The 18,808-nt window shown below is 38.5% G+C and overlaps 1 protein-coding gene across 1 annotated transcript in view; it reads right to left on the reverse strand.

The window, feature by feature from the left end:
• Window positions 1–18,808, reverse strand: part of LOC139736023 (uncharacterized) — a 144,765-nt gene that overhangs the window by 85,700 nt on the left and 40,257 nt on the right. The gene's annotated exons all lie outside the window — the stretch shown is intronic.

Here is an 18,808-nt window from a genome sequence, read left to right on the forward strand (position 1 = left end):
GTTTCCTGGTGGGTACATAAGACACATGTTTCACAGAGCTGTCATGATATCATAATTATGCACATTCTCTCTGAGACACTTTGAACAAGTTCCTGTAGCTTGGATTACTAGCACCCCAGAAATGGTCATATTACTTCATAGTGGGTTACACGATCGTGTGTAAGACTTCAAGCTGTCTTCTGCAGTAGTCAGTATCAACCATGTCAACTATATAAAGTTCAAAAAGTCGTTAACTACGTCAGCGACGCAGACGCGTAACCAATCCCTCTTAACAGACCGGAGGACCTCTTCTGTCCCTCGATAGAGCAGTTTCATCTCTATCATTTCATCCTTCCCGTATTGATGAGAGAAAAGTGGATCTGAATTCGCCGCACCGTAAACGGCTAGTCTTTCGCTAATCGACATCATTATGCCGTAATTCAGTCCCTCCGACAGCGATTAGTTGATTACATCAGCAGTCAGGATACAAGCCGCACGGAACATTTTGGTCTCGGTTGCAAGATAATATGCTAAGCAGTACATGACCTAGACTGTTAATATCTTACATCAAGGATGTATTAAGGAATATAAGTCATAATGTGTCTGATGCCGATATTTAAGGTTTGATTAATATTCCTCAATGAGGTTCTACCATTTGGATCAATGTCTTGTTATATGGGAAAGAAGACTCCAGCTTTCCGGCCAGGTATGTTTTCGGCTAATCATGCCTTCATGCCGAAAACTGGTTTTCGTGTCAACAGAGGGGAGATATTAAACCAGTTTGCCAAAGTCCAGCAGTGGGAAATTAAATTTGAAAAGTCTGACGTGAGGTTGGTGTATATGTCATTCACTGATTCACGTCCGCGGTGAAATAGAGACGGTCACTTTAAACCCCACTGAACCTCAGTATCATAACATGGCTGCCGATTTAGAGTGCCAGCAATCCAAAGTGTCCTCAGATCCAGCGAATCTTCAAATCAACTTATTGTTAGCATTGGGTATAAAGATAAACACTATAAGAAATTCCTAATGAAAATTCACCCCCACATTCTACGAAATCAATTCAAACAGTAATGGCATTTCCTTCAGATCTTATTCTACAGATAAGAGCTAAGTTGAGTGTCATTTCTCTGAAAGACATCTTTGATTTTTGTCCTCCATCTAAAAGCATCACTTTTATGCTATGTAGTTTGCTATCAGAACCAAAACTTGATATGACATGTATTTCGTTTCAATATCTGGGGAATGTTGTTCTTGTATTTTCTCTGAAAATTTCATTCTCCACTCACGGAGCCATGGTTTATGCCAGGAAATTACTCTAGAATGAAACAGTCGACATGGCAGGCAGGAAATGCGTCATAAGTCAATAATTACAGGCTTTAGTAAAAAAAAAAAAAAAAAAAAAAAAAAAAAAAAAAAAAAAAGGATTTCTTTGCAATATGTCAAGAAAATGTCAAGACATGTTTGCCTGTTGAAGTTTCACGCTAGACAGCGAGACATGCACACTCAGAGCTAAACAAGAAAAATTCACAAATTGAAATCAAGGAAAGAGAAACCGCTTTAACTACACCCTGGCGTGAAAAAAAAAGGAGACATTGCATTGTAAACGACTGCCCTCGTCACGCTATAATTTCAAGTGCATTTTGTCCAATTCATTCTATCATCTTTACAAGGAATTAAAGTCTGTTGTGAAATAGCTCCTTGCTCTACGTTGTCATCATGCACTCAGTCACTCTTGTCAAGAAATGAAGAATATATTTTAAAGCCTTTACACGCACATCGCTCGCACACACATAATATGCGAGTTTCAGGTCATTTACAAGTGCTTGACTTCACGGATGAGTTGAGCAAGGAATCACATCAGTCCATTGTTTGTTTCCTGAACAGTCTCCAGTCGAGATGATAACAGGAAACATTAGAGACGGCCCATTCTCAGAAGTTAATCCTATGAACATTTCCGCTTGAGAAGTCACAAAATTACTTCATATCAGAAATTGTCGTGTTTTTCTTTTGTAACACTAAAACAAAATAACACATTTTTGTCCTTGTCTATCAGCGCAGCGGTGCTCGGGTACAATATATAAGATTTTTAAGCTGTCTTACACGAAGGGTATAGCATTTATTGTATTGCTTAATTAGAGATATGCGACCACTGCTTTGTTCGATGGATTGTCGATTTCACATAGTCAAATGTGTTGGATAACTAGAAATAAATTATAAAGGCTAGTTTATCAATGAAAAAGAGCTTGTGTGTAGTTGTCATGGTGATTTACAGTAAGATTACATTTCTTGATGTAAATGGTGGATGGTGCAATCTATGAAAAAGGTAAATGAAACTTGATTCAACAACAAGTCCGCCTTCTCTGATTAAATTGGGCTTCTAGCTATCGTTCTATACTTCTTGATACACTCCACGAATTTTCCCCTTGCGCTCTCACTGTGTAAGCTTGTAGAATTTGTAAAATTGATGTCAATCTTCATACTGGCTACTTGGCAAACATGTCTTAAACTATGTCGTAACTTGAGTATATGCTATGATATCAATGCATTGATTGATTGGTACAATATTCTCTCTGCTAGAGGTATATACCGGCTTCATCTCCCAACGCAGCCTTTCTGATAGTCAAGAAATCGATGTTGGAGGATGTGGACCGCAGCCGCCACTTAAATTGTTGGCGTAAAAATTGACCTTCTGTGCCGGTTTCGTGGATTTCTTTATTTCTACAACGCGAGAAATGTATCTGAGCGTGTTAATTTGATTGTGAGCCATTTTTTTTTTACTTCAACTCAACGTAAGGTTGCTATACGTGAAAATCTCGGCTGGCATATTGTAGAACCGAATGGAGAAGCATTTTATTAGCTGTACAAATAGATATGCAGACACTCTGATAAGGACAGGATTGATGGTTCTTTGTGTGGAGACAAACTGAAAACGACTTGAAATGATACTATCATGTCATTGTCAGTATGAGTGTGCTATGAATGAAAATATACTGTTTAAAAACCTCTATTCCACTATGATTTTTTTTTCTGTGCGGATGGGGAATTAATTCTAATTGGCCTTGCATTCTACCAGTGGAACATCTCAAGATATATATTATTGTCTGTTTTCGCTGGCTCATTGCTTCTATGTATCTTACGTATATAGTTTCATCACAATAGTCACTCAGCCTTGGACTACATTGCACTTCCCTTAGGATTCTTCACATCTTCTTACAGACATGATCGTTTGAGATTCATCTCAATCCAACTAGTAGAACAAAGAAATTTTACAGTGTTCAGAACTTGATACCAATTCGTATTGCGATGTACAAAGATTTCAGCCGTACACTTTCTTTCTTAAGTATAAAGGCCTTTTTGTTGAGACTTATTAAGGCTCTCCCCCAATCTGAACTACTGATTTGAGTTCAGGAGTCAATTATGAAAGAATTCGCTGCAGATGTTTTCCAATCCGATATGATGTAGATTATGTACAATGTCTACATCTGCTTTTTCCCTGAAACTGATATATCAGGAAAACTCATTCAAAATCTTATAAATGTCAGGGCATTTGCTTCGTTCGTATGTTTCGGTATTGCGTTTGGAGCAGCCGACATTTCGATCCACAAAGGATACACTGCCTCCAGCCTTCCTCGGGGCACACTAATGAGCATCTACGTTGAACAAAAGATTGAATGTCCGAAAGAAATTGTTCAATATGAAATGATATAAAAAATCAATATCCAGCTTGCAGAAACGTGGCATTTAGGAAACAAAAGGGCATTTTTTTCTGTTCTACCCCTCTCTTTTTCTGAAGATTGTCAGAGCTCATTTAATTGTACACATGTCCCTGGGCACCTGACGTTTTGGAAACACCCGTTTCTTCAAAACAAAACAAAACATAACAAAACATAACAAAACAAAAGAAAACAAAACAACAAAATAGCTGAATCAACCTTGGATGTCCTTTTAAAGATGCGCGTGCCGTTGCTATGGCAACAGATACTCCCATCCTTCCCTAACGTACGTTGAAGCATACCATAAGTTAATGAAACAATTACAAATTCATATATTGACTCAAAATTGTTTCAAAATGGCAATTTCACTTCGTGACCATCGAAAATCAGCTTTCCGTTTTTAATTATATTCGAGAAGACAATATATGAACTTCCATTAGACACACAAAAAAGTTGATAATGATATAGAAATCTGGCTGGAAGTATACTGGACTACACTTGAAGCGAAAATAAAACGAAGAGAATTAAAATGCAAAGGTATTTGAAAATAATATCATGTTTATAAATGTATAAATTTACCAGTGTCATCGTCAACGAATCTAACTTATGACGAAAGCAGGAACCTCTAGGAGTGTAGGTCATTATACACAAAATTCCCTAGGCTTGTGATAGCTCGTGATAGCTTACTAACTTGTACAAGTCTCTCACAGGTGACAGGGTATGTTAACGTTGCGGTTCCACACTGTGCTTCTTGTAGGTGGCAGCGTACAAGCGAAATATCAGACAAAAAAAAATAAAGAAAAATCTCCGACAAGGCCTACAGACACTTGATGGGATGAGGAACAAATTTTCATTTTGCCTAAATGGAAGAAAAGTGTATCACGCTGGATTGGTATCTATGTGAATGAAGATTAATCAATCAGAGTCATGCATATCAGATGACTCAAATGTTTACTTCACAGCGAGCTACTAGTAGAAAGAAACGTGTTGATGTATATAGTCTTTGAGGAAAATTCACAACCAATACCGAAGTTGAACTTCTTTGTCTTGACGAACACACTATGAGGTTCTCATCACAGAAAATGTAATCAGGAGCGCAAAGATTGATACTCAGCGCAAAATTAGACACCAGCAAAGAAACGCCCCATAATTCATCTCTCCGTTGCCATGGTAACATCGTCTACATGATTTCCCACTTGCTATGCAAGTCAGATGGCAGATTGTCTCCGCGATGTCTCTACAGGAGAAGAAGTCATAAATTTGGACAGTCCAGTGACATAGAGATAGTAGGGTGATGTGATGAAATGCCTGGGGTTTATTGAGGACATAAATTCTGTCAGCGCCCGTTTGAGAGACTACAAGTTTGCCAGCGAGTATGAGGCTCGCATTGCGTCAAAAGTGCGCTCGTACTGTGTCGTGTGTGCTGAGACATTGATGGTGAATTAAAGGGTATATATCTACCCCTACAAGCAAATACTACTCGAGACGAATCTTAGACTTCATGGCTGTGTTTAAACCTGGTTCACCAGGCAGAGTAACTTTCTCATACGTAATGAAGGATACAACAGGACAAAATTTGCGTTCATTATATTTCATTATGAACATTAATTTTGGTGAATAAAGTGCACTATACACTTGGATCACATCCCTAATTCACGAGGCTGTTAGAAAATGACATATGTCCCTTCTTGTACGCGTTCCCTTTAAAATCCCATCCTTATACTAGAAGGCATGAATGATTGAGTGTGGAAGGGGTACCAATAATGTTAGCATTCCTTTCCCCCAATTGAAGGAATGTTCTGAGCCACGCCACAGCGATCATACCGTGCGACATTGGACCAGTGTAGCTGCGAGGTCCTCAATGGAATGTTCTTGATATCTTTGGCAGATATGGAAGTACTCTTGAGGCGTACAACCGCCTTGTGTGAGAGAAAGAACGAAAACGAAGAAAGAAAGAAAGACAGAAAGAAAGATAGGAGGTCTGTAGAGGAGACAGAGTGTCAAAAAAAAGAGAACGATAGACAGATAGGAGGATGAAAGAGATAGAAGTGGAGAAAGGACTAGAGACATATAGACATCCTATATAGAATGACAAAGGTGAGTTGGAATAGATGAGAAGGAATAGTTACTAGTACTACACTAACACGTCAACAATACATAATACAGACAAGGTTGACGTATTCCGTCGAGTGTGTACATTTTCTGTATTTTGTCCGTGCTTTTGTGCTTACATGAACGTGTGTCTACATGATCACTGGTGTGCGTGCCCATGTGCATGTGTGGAATATTCATTGTGTGTGCTCAAAAGAACATAAGCGATACGTTGCATTGGTATGGGGTGGGGGGGGGGAGGTAAAAACCTGACCCGGAGTGGTTTACAAAACAGAGAGACGAAACCAGAATGAACCGGAAGGAGTTAAAGGGGGAGAAATCAAAGGTCAATGGAAAGAAGGAAGAAAGGAGAAAAATGACTAGAGGAAAGAACTGAATATAATATGAGGAAATATGATGTGACACTGATGGTAGTGGTGGTGGTGGTGATGATGATGGTGTTGTTTATGATGATGATGATGACATGAAAGATGAAGATAGATGAAGAACAAATAAAAAGAAAAGGTGTAGAAGAAGTAAGGGCGAGGACAAATAATAATGCGCTCAATTTCGCTAACAGTATGATGATTGTAGAGGGATAATGAGTAAGTCGTAAGAGGAAGGGCTGTTGTCAGTTTGTTTTTCTCGAACCGAGAAATCGGCCATACTGAATAGCGATAAAGCCTAGATTACTCTTGACATCAACTGGGACGAGAATTATCCTCCAAGAGACGATGTCTTTGTCTCGCACTAAACTGTTCTGACAGACCGCCAGGGACGAGGTGTAAGAAAAGGAAACGAGAGTGAGATTAGTCGGAAGAGAGACGAGTTCCGACGAAGTGTCTGAGATGTGCAGGCGAACTGATCTCAACCCAACGACAGGGAGGGGAGAATCATTCTCTCTTTCTCTTTGTTCAGTACATGAGTGCATATTGCAAAAAACCAGTAATTATTTTCTTTTCATTGATATTTTGAAACACTTTAGCAGACCAGTCAATAATTATTTACTGCAGACTAGAGGTTGAAAATTCATTTTGATATGCAATAACTGGATACTTACCCTCTTCTTGATAACTTCAATTTCGCTATTTTTTTTTTTTTTTTTAGGGGGAGGGGCACATTCTCCACTTACAAATATCCACGGTAATTTAATAACATTATGACGTAAATAAATCTAACATGTCAGACACAAAGGAAAAAAACCTACTCAGATCAAAAGAGGTATCTGAATATTAGGTTATTTTGATTGTACATTTTTTTTTAATACTTAATCAATGTAACATTAATTTTTGTATAGATAAACCAAACTGTATGGATATACAAAAACAATATACTGTACATCAACAGAGACCACATCATATCTATATGATAACTGTGACAAAGATTTGTACGATTGAGAATTGTTGCTAATTTAGAATTTGACAATACTGCATGTGCAGTGGACATTTCAGAACTATCCGAAATTCCGGATTTATGCCGCTATTGTGGACACAATGAACTTTCGGACTGCAAAAATATCTAAAGGACATAAATAAACTGACTTACAATGGAGACAAATTGTTTTGTGTTTTCCTCAGATCCTATAACTAAGCCCTGTAGTCTCGGAAGGTGATGATTAAAGTATCATATAAGAATGAGTCTTGTGAGTATTTCCCTTTTTTTTCGATAGCAAAGATAGTCCGGTTACACATCGTGTCATAATTTTTTCCATTGACATGTCATTAGATGGCACGTGACCATTTGTCTCACGCGCGCAATGGACAACCAAGGCTAGTCGATAGATAAAGCGTTTCCCCTTACACAATTGGCGAACCTTGAACGGGACTATCTACGGTATCTTTAGATAACAGAACAGGAAATTGGTCCAATTGAAAGCAATACGTGCTTCGCTAATTAACGTTTGAGAACATGCAAGATGCCCATAGGTGAATGGTGCATGCTTCATGCGACAAAAATAAGATTTTCTTGAGCCGTGGTAATTGGTGGAAATTACACGTAATATCCCGCGCACTCATAAACACAAAGAAAGATGTTATGTTATTAAAATGACACTGCCAAATTAACTAATGAGAATAAACTTGTAACTTGGGTTTTTTTTATACGATGACGATTAAACAAAAGACGTAGCTCCCTATCATTTTGGGACTACAAGCAATGCCACTCAAAACAAGTACAATAATTATGTCACCTTGGCGGAATCCACTAAGATGTAAGCACTCACTAACTGCGAAGGTTAAGTGCAAGTATTCTCATTCAAAATGCAATGCGACCTATTCTTATCAAACAGTTCCCAATCAGGGTCGTTTGTCCTCCCCGTAATTAAGTTTCCTGATATAAAACTTGTTGTTAAAATACACACGTACTTTTGTTCTTTCTTATAGCAAAACCTGAAACTCAAAACACACATGCACACACCATATCTTCAACCCTATATTTGCCAAAGTGTTGCTGTTTTTTCTCACATGCGTGGAAGCAGACTTTGAAAACTGCATGCTGTCTGGAGATACAAAAAAAAAAAGTCTCTCTTGGTAAATTTGTTTCATGACGGAGTGAGAATTTTATCTTCTAGAAGCACTGGTCTTTCCATCAACATCATGAAAAAAAAACCCCAAATGGCTCTGTGTAGGAGCTTTTGGCTATTGACCATACAAATTGTCACGACTGCAATGTACGCAGCATGCACGTCACATCATGCCAAAGTCAGTTTCTATTCGAAGAAAAATCATGACTCAGTTTGAATGAAATCGCCTCACATCACTTTATTCTCTTGCTACATGGGTTGATGAATGTACTCACGGGTTTACCACACCTGTCGACTGGCGAGAAACTATGGCGTCGCCTGATTTCTCTATGGGTTCTTAATAAAGGCTCGTATGCAAAGGCGCTGCATTTGTGTTTGAAATTCCCCTATACACACGTACATAGAATGTAGAGTGCCTGCATTTCAACCCCTAGAGCATCCCTCGGGCATATCTTCTTGGTCAGATAACTATACGGTAGACCTGTTTTGGGACGGGACGTTTATCCTATCTCGATTTGGAAGGGCACTGTGCTATAAAGGTAAACGGTAACTTAACAACATGCTACGAGGTAACACAACCGTTGCCGCGCTACTTTGGGTCATTGTTGGTTCATTTTGTGCGTCGTCTGCAAACACTCGATTACACTGCTCTCCATTGTAGTGCGGTTCCCCTTGCAATTATGTCTTAAATGGTATAGAAGCCGGATTCTCATATCATAGTAAATTGCTGAAAGGCTCAAGCTGTATATATGATCCGAGTGCCTCAGCGTGCCTTGTGGTTCCACTGCGCTCTCCCATTATCCGATATCTGCAACTCAATATCTTTTGATAATAATGGCTCGACCCTGCAATCAAATCACCATTGGACGCATGGACCACGTGTGTCGACCGTTCTCTTCTGGTATTATTCTGTCTGGTTTTGTTTTGAGGCTGGATCTTTGTTTGTTTGTTCTTCCGATATTTGCCCTTGAGAAACGGATATGAGAGATAATTATACCCTCCGGTATATGGCTATCTAGTTTGGTTGATTTGTTGGCCAGTTTGTTACTTTTGCTGGACGATACGTTTATTGGCTAGTACGTTTATTTGTTTGTCTGTCTGCTCCTTCTTTGTGTGTGTGTGTGTGTGTGTGTGTGTGTGTGTGTGTATTTTTTCTTTATTTGGGAGGGGAGAGGGGGTTGGTTCTTTTTTTATCCACCCTATGAGTGACTGCATTACCAGAGACAAGAAGGTTGTTATTCTTTTTTCTCTTAGGTAATATTGCCTTGTTGAGGACTTTATTACATTTTTCAATGCAAAATGTAGGTGAGTGTGGAAAATATGTCAGATATTGGTAAAATCAGCGAGTTTTGAGACATTTATCAAGTTTTCGCGTTCTAAGTAACACAATCAACAAGGAGGAAGATCTGTGTCATGTTCCTCCGGTGTGAGTTGTATACTGCGAGGAAGTCCAAGTGATTGAGCCTGATTGGTACCCACTGCAGATTCAGAGACGCTTTGGTTGACGACTAGCGAATTCTTGCTGATCATTGGACTAATATTGTCTGGTGAGCGACAAGGGCGTTGGCTTCCCCTAGAGCAGGCAGAAAAACACCACACCCAGGGGGTGTGCGGTCACCCCTTGATGGGGGTATGTTTGGCTCCAGAGGAAGACGCAATACGTGAGCAGTTTTACTTCTGGCGATTACTTACCGGTATTTCATCCACCAACCAGCAAGACCGACACAAAAGTGGAATAAGTTAGTTCGTTATTAGCTCATGCGCACATGGGTACAAACAGGGAGGTGGTACACCTCCCTGGTACAAATGACCTTTCTTTTTTTCCTCATTTTTTTTAGGTGCTTCACTGTTTTCAAAGCGACATGATGCATAAGCTTGCCCGACGTATGTATAACAATTTATGGAATTCATGTTCAAACAAAGAATGACCTTGCGGGTGACAAGAATGGTCTGTCGGCTACTACTGAATTGGGGAAACATACATTACATTATTTTGCATTGAATATATTAAAAAACTGTTTCTATTGATATTGTCAAATACCAGGGTTACTCTTCTAAGGTGGCTGTGCTGGCAAGCATCATTTAAAAGGAATAAATAATCATTACACCAGAGATGCGAAATTACAAATCAACATGGCTGCTTGTACAAATGACCTATTTTTGCTTACTGCTCTATAGAATTAGGACCTACATGGTTGCCCCATTTCCCTGACAGCAAACGTCTTGTGAACAATGATTTGCTTTGATTTTTACAACTACCATACCGATCCGCGCAGAATGACTGTGTGTAATCCTACTTTTGACTCATTAATTATTTTGACAAGAGTGATGCACAGCCGTGATGAATAATGGAAACCTCGAAAGCTTTGTTGATGTTAATTAAATTAACTCTGCTGCTTTGTCATCAACACCTTTATTGATCCATGATTGTCATGATTGGTTCAAGCAGAAAGACAGAATCTGACGTCACGTTCTCTTAAAGGCATTATCTACCTTTTGCTGATGAAATAAAAACTCAGCTTTAGTGCTTCAAAATACTTCTTGAAGGTGAATTAGGGATAGAAACATCTAATGTAAAGATTTGAATCAGTATAATCAATCTTACGTATTGTCAATTATACAAAATGTGAACAAGAGTTATAATGAAAATGTTTCTAGACTAAACCGTCTACAGTTATGGTTTAGTGGGGAAAATAGTGATATCTCCTTATATTTTAGGCTGTATTACGAAATTTTTGATATGGTAGGATGTTTGGAAATGTAACTGACCTACCCATATGCATCAAATGTGATATATTGAACATTTTTAAATCACTGCTCCCAATGGTAAACAGTACCTTTAAAGTGCAATTTCGGCCGTGGAGTCAAAGTAACTTCTTTTTGGCAACATATACTTAAATGACTTAGTTCTACTGGTAGTGCGGTACAATATTAACATTGTAGGTCCCTATTGCCGTTCTATAAACCTTATCACCTGCAGCATACTTGCACAACGGAGAAAAACAGTAAAGACAAATCTTGTTTATGCCATTACACCTCATTTTCCTTAACACAGTTATTCACGAGTAGGACACTTTATCATGGTCGGACGTCGAAATGAGTCAGCAAAACGCACGGTATATCTTCTTTAAACGTTACATTAGTTGTTGCTACCGCATACGGGAATCTTACGTAGAGAACCGAAGTACCGTCCTTGAACGTACAGCATAATGACATCAGTATGACTGAAAAGACAAGGTTATCTGAACGACCCGGCGTGAGAGAAAAACGCGGCATCCTTTAATCATAACGTGTACTATAGCAACTGATATGTAATCATCTCTACGAGGACGGCGTGTTTGCTAACGGTCGACAGTAATCATGAGGCCGGGCGGTCTTTAAACAGGCGCCAAAATCCAGGGCAGTCATTGTCACGACTCTCTTGCGAAATTTCTTTCATTTGAATAGACTACAAGGGGAAGTTAGATTCTTTTGCGAGAATTTTGCTTCTACGTTTTCCATGAAATGGGACTCAAATGGTATCCCTTTAAGATGAGGCAGTGAACGGCTCACAGAAAACAAGATTCAAAGATTTCAGTTCCCGAGCTGATTGACAAAATATTACGATTTATAGGTAACCAAGGTCGGGTAAAAGACACACATGAGCTTCCATCCAATCAATATATAGAAATATATCTGAAAGATACTACGGCGGTAACCTAGAATCAGATAAAATGGAGAAATTTATTGTTTGTCCGATGATTACGAAAACTTTTGTAAAATTTGAGATTCACAGATCAGCATGGAGACACTTTCATTAGTTCTGAGAACGTTGAAGTCCATGAGTTGGTGTTTTCCCCTTATTTACTATCGGTATTTGTGTCATATTTATGGCATCAATTCTATTGCTTCTGGTACAGAGAATCAATGCTATTTAGAGCTACTGAGAAAACATTATTACCAAGAATATGATCATCGAAGGATACAGCGTAATTCTCCTGGCGGCATTTTCTCCGGGCATTTCGTCTTCATTGCGGAGCGAAAGCAAATAAAAACCATAGCAGAACGACTTTATGGGGTTAGATATGCTCGAAAAGTATTGCTATCTACTGGGTCTCCAAGAAATCGGTACATTGTATTAGTATTGATAAGTTATTTCTCACTATTGTGCCATTCGAATTTACTCGAATTTAGTCATAAAAAGGCAGAAAGTAACGCAAACATACGCAAATGAATGAGATAAATGTATTTCAATTCACTGCCTGTCTCCAAGAAGAGTTTGGGACCACCGATTTTCAAAAGCGACAGAGCTTTTATCTTTCTCAGCAGCGCCACGGAGGATTGGAGAGTATTTGCTCAAATCTCTACTTAATATTTCTCTGTTTGTTGTCGCTATCCTGAAATATAGCATTGGCGAGGATTACTCCAATTTCATATCCGAGAGTCCACTTGGAACATAAAACTGGGTCAGTCTCATTCGCCATCTTGGTCTAAAAATCCTCCAAGCTGTACTTTCCCCTCTATGACGTGTTCGGCTTCGAGAGGTTACAAGACGATGGCTTGTCTTCCATTCAAAAACCTCAAGGAGCCGGATAATGGCAGAGAGTGGGTACGTTACGACAGAAGAAAAACAGACCATGAATGAGTTTCTCTTCAAGCCTATTGTACGCCTACATACATATCATCATCAACAAATAACCATGGCAACTTGGGAATGTGACGGTCTTACAGGGTGTATCGCTTGTGAGGTATGCATAATAATATTTCTGATCTTAAATGATGGTGTCGATCTACTTTATTTGGAGACATCGAGTGATATAACATGCAGAAGAATGTCCACAATCATATACAGGATGGAGGTGTTTAATGTTACCCATTAAAACGTTTCGATGTGACAAAATCCCTCCCTCCCTGATTCGTAGTGTTCTGACCTCGAAGAGAGTGACAAGTTCTTAATCAATAAAATATTGCCCCTAAATTGGGAAACCATCGGGTCCAGTTTGATATCGTGTCGTAGCAGCCATTTGCGGATGGTTTGAGAGGTTATATTGTTGGCCTACATATTATGGCTCACTTTTTTGTGGCACGCAAGCAAAAAGAAAACAAAGTTCAAAATGCATATTGCATGACAACCAAGGACTCCTTACCATGTGTGTTTATAACAAGTAGATGAGTAACTTTATGTCCCTGCATTTGGAGCTATGTAACGCTAAAATAATTAGAGGATCATTTTCTAAACCAAGCTGAACATACAATCACCCAATGCTAAATACCACGTTGTGGTGCATTTAGAGTTTTGCTCACGCGAGGCTCTTATTTTTGCATTTGCGCGCGAAAGAATCTAATGGAGCAGGACGGATTGAGTGTTCTTCTTGTCTGCTTTCATGCTGGCATCGAACTCTGCTAAGAGATGGCACGAGGTGATTGTACCGGCTGGGGGATGAACATTTCAAGATCCACGTTCGATTTGCAAACTGACGAATACGAGACATCGGCTGAAGTAATGACAGATCGAGTGAAAACATCTTGAAAATCTTAGCGTCAACCCTATGAGAGTGCAAATAACGCACAAGTCTATCCGTCTGCATGTACTTAGTGAACTCCGAGCCTCTATGCGTCATTCGCATTAAGACAATAACCCCACCCCCAGAATTTCATTCGACATTGCCAGCGTTCAGTGGCCTGTCTTTATCTTTCTTAACTGTTGTCCAGAAAAGATGAAAGGGATTTAAGAACATGATTCATAATTCTGCGATATTTTGAACAAAGATTTGGTACTGATCTTTTTACGTCAATTGCACGTGATGTACATGTTTTAATGGATAGATAGATAGATAAATGAATGAGGTAATGAATAGATAGACAGATAAATTAATATAATTAATCATTTAAATAAATAAGTAAATGCATAAATACATAAACACATTAATAAATAAATTTGAATAAAGAGTAAATACAAATACATGAATCAATTAATGAATAAGTATATTACGAAGTTTTGGGGGTGGAGTATCTTTTTATCAGTGTCATTCCATTATTTTTCATGCGGAAGTGAATCAAGAAGCTTTTTCATTATTTTCTATTTTCTTTTTCATTCATAATCTTGAGACACTGAATGTTCCTCTTGCTGATAATTGAACTAATAGATTAGACATTAAGGTCTATAGGCCCTAAGCGCAACAATACATAGCCGATATTGTATCTGGCACGTTTGCATCGTATCTTCATCTCTTACGTTCAGCTTATTTATGTTATCTTGGTATATAAAAATCACGAGTAGGTTTGCGGCTCAGAAAATGTCATAATGGATTTGATTTTTTTTTTCGCTGATCTGTAGCTCTGATTTTCTCCTATTTTTAATTCCAAACAGCTCTTTCACAATCTTCTCTTTCTCTCTCCCTCTCTCTCTTCATTGTAAATCCAATGGTTGGTCATTGTAGGCAAAGTAATGCACACTGTACCATTTCATAAATCGTTTACATAAGTCAAGCCACAGACAGACAGAGTCAATATAAAGCCAGAAAATAGCACATTCTCGTATATAGGCTAAGCCCCACTCCTTAAATAAGGACTTATCGAAGAGCTACAAAAACACTATTCTCATCAATAATTAGGAGAACAAACACATATCGGTCAGAGCTTTTTGTTCATCTACAATCATGACGATGAGAACATTTCCCGGAGGAGAAAACACTAAGCCCGCAACGCGAAGACGACAAATTTCAGCAAAAGAAATGAAAAACAAGAATTCAGTATATTAGAGTAAGTGTCATGCACTCGAAGAGACACGCCCATAAAGGATTTCCCATCGGAGGGAGGGGATAAATTCAGATATTTTCTGAATTCTCTGCAGCAGTAATGTAGCCAGAGAAAGTAATATTGCAAATTTCTACGAACAGAATTGTTCTATACTTTTATGTTGAGTAGTCATCATAGTATGATAGTTTGATGCCTAACGCTTGAATACTTAAGTTGTAGCTATCTATTATCTAGATGACTATCCAACTCAATACCTAGCTATTGAGTAATTTTGTAGCTATTAGTCTTTTTGTTCAGTGAGGTGTTACCATATTACATCTTTCAAATCAATTGGTATCAGGCTATAAATAATAAAAATCCTGCAATATTCTAAATTCCTCTTTCTAATCTAGTTGCAATGTATATTTCTAGAAAGCTATAGATGAAGATGAGAGAAATCTAGCACTGAGAATCCGACGATTTATACCAGTTGCTTCAAAGAAAGATATCAAGCTTTAACATTTGTCAGAATTCAGGGCCTACTGAATAGAGCGTTACCTGCATTTGACTTATTGCGTCGTCGTTAATGGTGACATTAGAAAGAGTAAGTGTGTATAGCGGCTGAAGAAAAAATAAGATATCGTTTTCATGCTATCTTCATTATTTTACCCTTTCGATTTTCATGGACGATTACGCAGTGTAAATGATAAAACCCTTGTGCTTGATTCCTGAAAAGCTAAAAAAAAGAAAAAATGAAAGTGGGAAAGGAAAGCAGAGAGAGAGAGAGAGAGAGAGAGAGAGAGAAAGAAAGAAAGACAGGAAGAAAGGTGAGTTGAAGAAAGTAGAATGAATTACTATTGAATATGAAGATCTAAGAAGTATCATTATATACGTGAAGTACAGCGGAAAAGTTTTAAATGATTAAAACGAGAAAAAGATTAATCGCGTTTACGTAATCTATTCTACACAAATACAGAAGTTGAAATTTCACAATGAGAAGATATATAACCACAAGTTGCCCTTTAAATGGACACGGCACGGGTAGATTTTGGAAGAGCGACTAACAGGGGAACAGAGGAAACGGATTCATCGAAAACTCGTCGACACACTCTGAGCGAGGATAGCCTACAAGGCCCGAGGGATTTGGCGTGAACCTCAAAGCAAGAAAGAACACAAATATTTCCCCAGGATATTTCGACTAACGTTCATCCGCGCTGCGTGGTCAAGTGATAAAAACTAAAGGCATCATGACAAAGTGACATTAAGAACCGTTTCATCTCTCCTTTCTCTCTCTCTCTTTCTATTTCCTTTTCCCTCTATCTTTTTATTTATCCCTTTTTCTCTTCCTCTCAATTTCTCTCTTGTCAGGCAAGATGGATAGTGAGAACCATTAAACACCCAGGTATTAAGATTACAGTTGGTTTTCACTTTTGCTGCTCCGAGGAGACAACTTGGCCGCAAAATGACATGTTTTTGCAACAATCTTCCATTATTTATCATCCTGCCACAATTATGAAAAATGGGCAGATGTTAGGTAGATCAATGAGACGGCTTGTGTGAAATTATCTCCTTCAATATTTATAAGATGACAAAAGCAGGACGGCTGACGTAACACTTTATCTGTTCCAGTCATATCAAGCCCGCCCTCTCCCGTCATGTTGTTTCAGCGTGTTTTTGTTTACTTCTCTGGCTGCCAGTTAGCTGTTTTTACACTTCTAAGGGCCTCATTACGAGGGCATTTCGTGCAAAATCATTAGAGAGGAAGTACAGGCACACAAAAATGATGGTCACTTGGAGTCATGCTGGAAAAATGCTGGTGATCGGATGTTAAGTATACACACTTGTGTTTGTGATATTCATTACACAGCATTCCTCCTTCACTCTTTACTTTACTTTACTTTACGCTACTTTACGCTACTTTACGTTACTTTAATTTATTTTTTAAACCTTGCCAAAGCGTAAAGAGGTATGTAATAAAGGTATAATTATAACCGTCAGTAACACTAGCAGTAGTAGTACAGTGTATCAGTATCATTGATATTCATGATTTTACACTGTTCACATTGAAACATGTGAGGGGGGAATGATTTTTTGTTGTTGTTGCTGCACTGACGTTAAGATAGCTGTCCCTTTCTTGTGTCACATTACCAGCCAAGCGTTAACGAGTTGGACGTATTTTTTGCGATTCAATTTATTCCACGCAAGGAAGACAAATTTATCTTTAACCACAGCTGCTGCAACTCCCTTCTGTATTTGTAGTTTTTTAATCATGAAAAACTAAAGGCTTCCTTAAAGTTCAGGTTTATCTGATATAATTTGTGGGCCAGAATTTATGTTTATGTATTCTTAGTCATGAACATTCCTGATGCCAGGTCTAGGTGGCCAATTAGAGTTTGTAACAAATTGAACTCGAAGACTTACTCGATTCATGATCACGTGTGGAAGATAGCAGAGATGTTAGTGAAGAGAGAGACAGAGATCACTTTTGCACGTGAAATTATGGCAAAAACATTTTCACAAATTTGAATCTTGCATTCCATCTGGTAGACGAATTGGAATAAATTAGATGTAAATGAATTAAATAAATCAATTAGCTTTGAATGTAAATTTGGAATGAAGTAGCTGTAAATGCTTAAATCAAGGAAAAACGAAAAACAAAACCTAGAGGTGGGTCTAGGACAACTTCACGCACATAAAAATGATACCTGATGTTTCCGAAAGGAACTACTTTAAGATTCTGCTGGTCGGGACGATGAAAATGGACTTATCTTTCTTCCTCATATAGTCTTGTAAATTCATGTTTATATATTTTTTTTGGTTTCATTCCGAATCCATCATTCTTTCGTCTGATGCGGTGCCTTTAAGAGCCTTAGGGTGACGTCACAAACACACACAAAAGAGAGAATTGAATGACTAGATAGATGGATAAAAGAAGATTTAATAACAAAGTGAAAATAAATAAACATATAACTATGAACACCAATCAATCATTAATAATTATTCTATCAATAAATATCAGGGCTCGCAGGTGACCAATCAGTAAAACTTTAAGAAAAGTTAGACGACTAACACGAAAACCATGACCCCTCCAATGTCGATAAATCATCTAATATGACATCCTATGCAGAACTCAGATCGTTCGTGTGGTGTCGCCTTTTCCAAAGGGATGTAGAAATATGATGCAAGAAACGTTTCTTGTTGTATTTTATTTTAGTATTTTTTCCCGCCATGTAGGCAATCAATTCATTCACCGCTTTCACTGAATATGGGAAGCGACGAGTAGAAAGTATTAAAGTGCGCGCCTTGGGCACTAAATGAATCCTTCTAGATTTCTCTAGGCAAGACAGATGTGTGTTTACACGACCTCTATACACACAAGGTCAGATTGTCCTATGTTTAGCTCATCTCAGCGAAGGGAGAGAGGGTGCCACGCTTTTAGAATATGCCTTGGAAAGAATGCTTAGACTTTCACAAGGATTACATCATCGACCTTAACGAACTCGCGCTTTAAACGCACGCGACATTATCTTCTCTTGTCTAGCAATAAGCTGGTAAAAATAAAGACAACAAACAGTTGAAATGAACGACAGATTAATGAGAGTCGGAGGTACAGCGCCCCGTCACCGAGGCCACCCCGCCGGACAAGGGGAGGAAGCGCACACCCGCTCCGTTGATACGTTCATATCCGCAGCTGATTACTGTTGGTTCGCCCGTAGATAGCGTGTGCGTATATTGCTGCTGTGTGTGGTGGTTGCTGTCACGTCAAGTTGGCGAGACAAGTTTT

This window comes from Diadema antillarum, unplaced genomic scaffold, assembly GCF_040938485.1.
Source record: "Diadema antillarum isolate AM-2024a unplaced genomic scaffold, OU_Dant_1.0 seq00000619_RagTag, whole genome shotgun sequence".
Lineage (NCBI taxonomy): Eukaryota > Metazoa > Echinodermata > Echinoidea > Diadematoida > Diadematidae > Diadema > Diadema antillarum.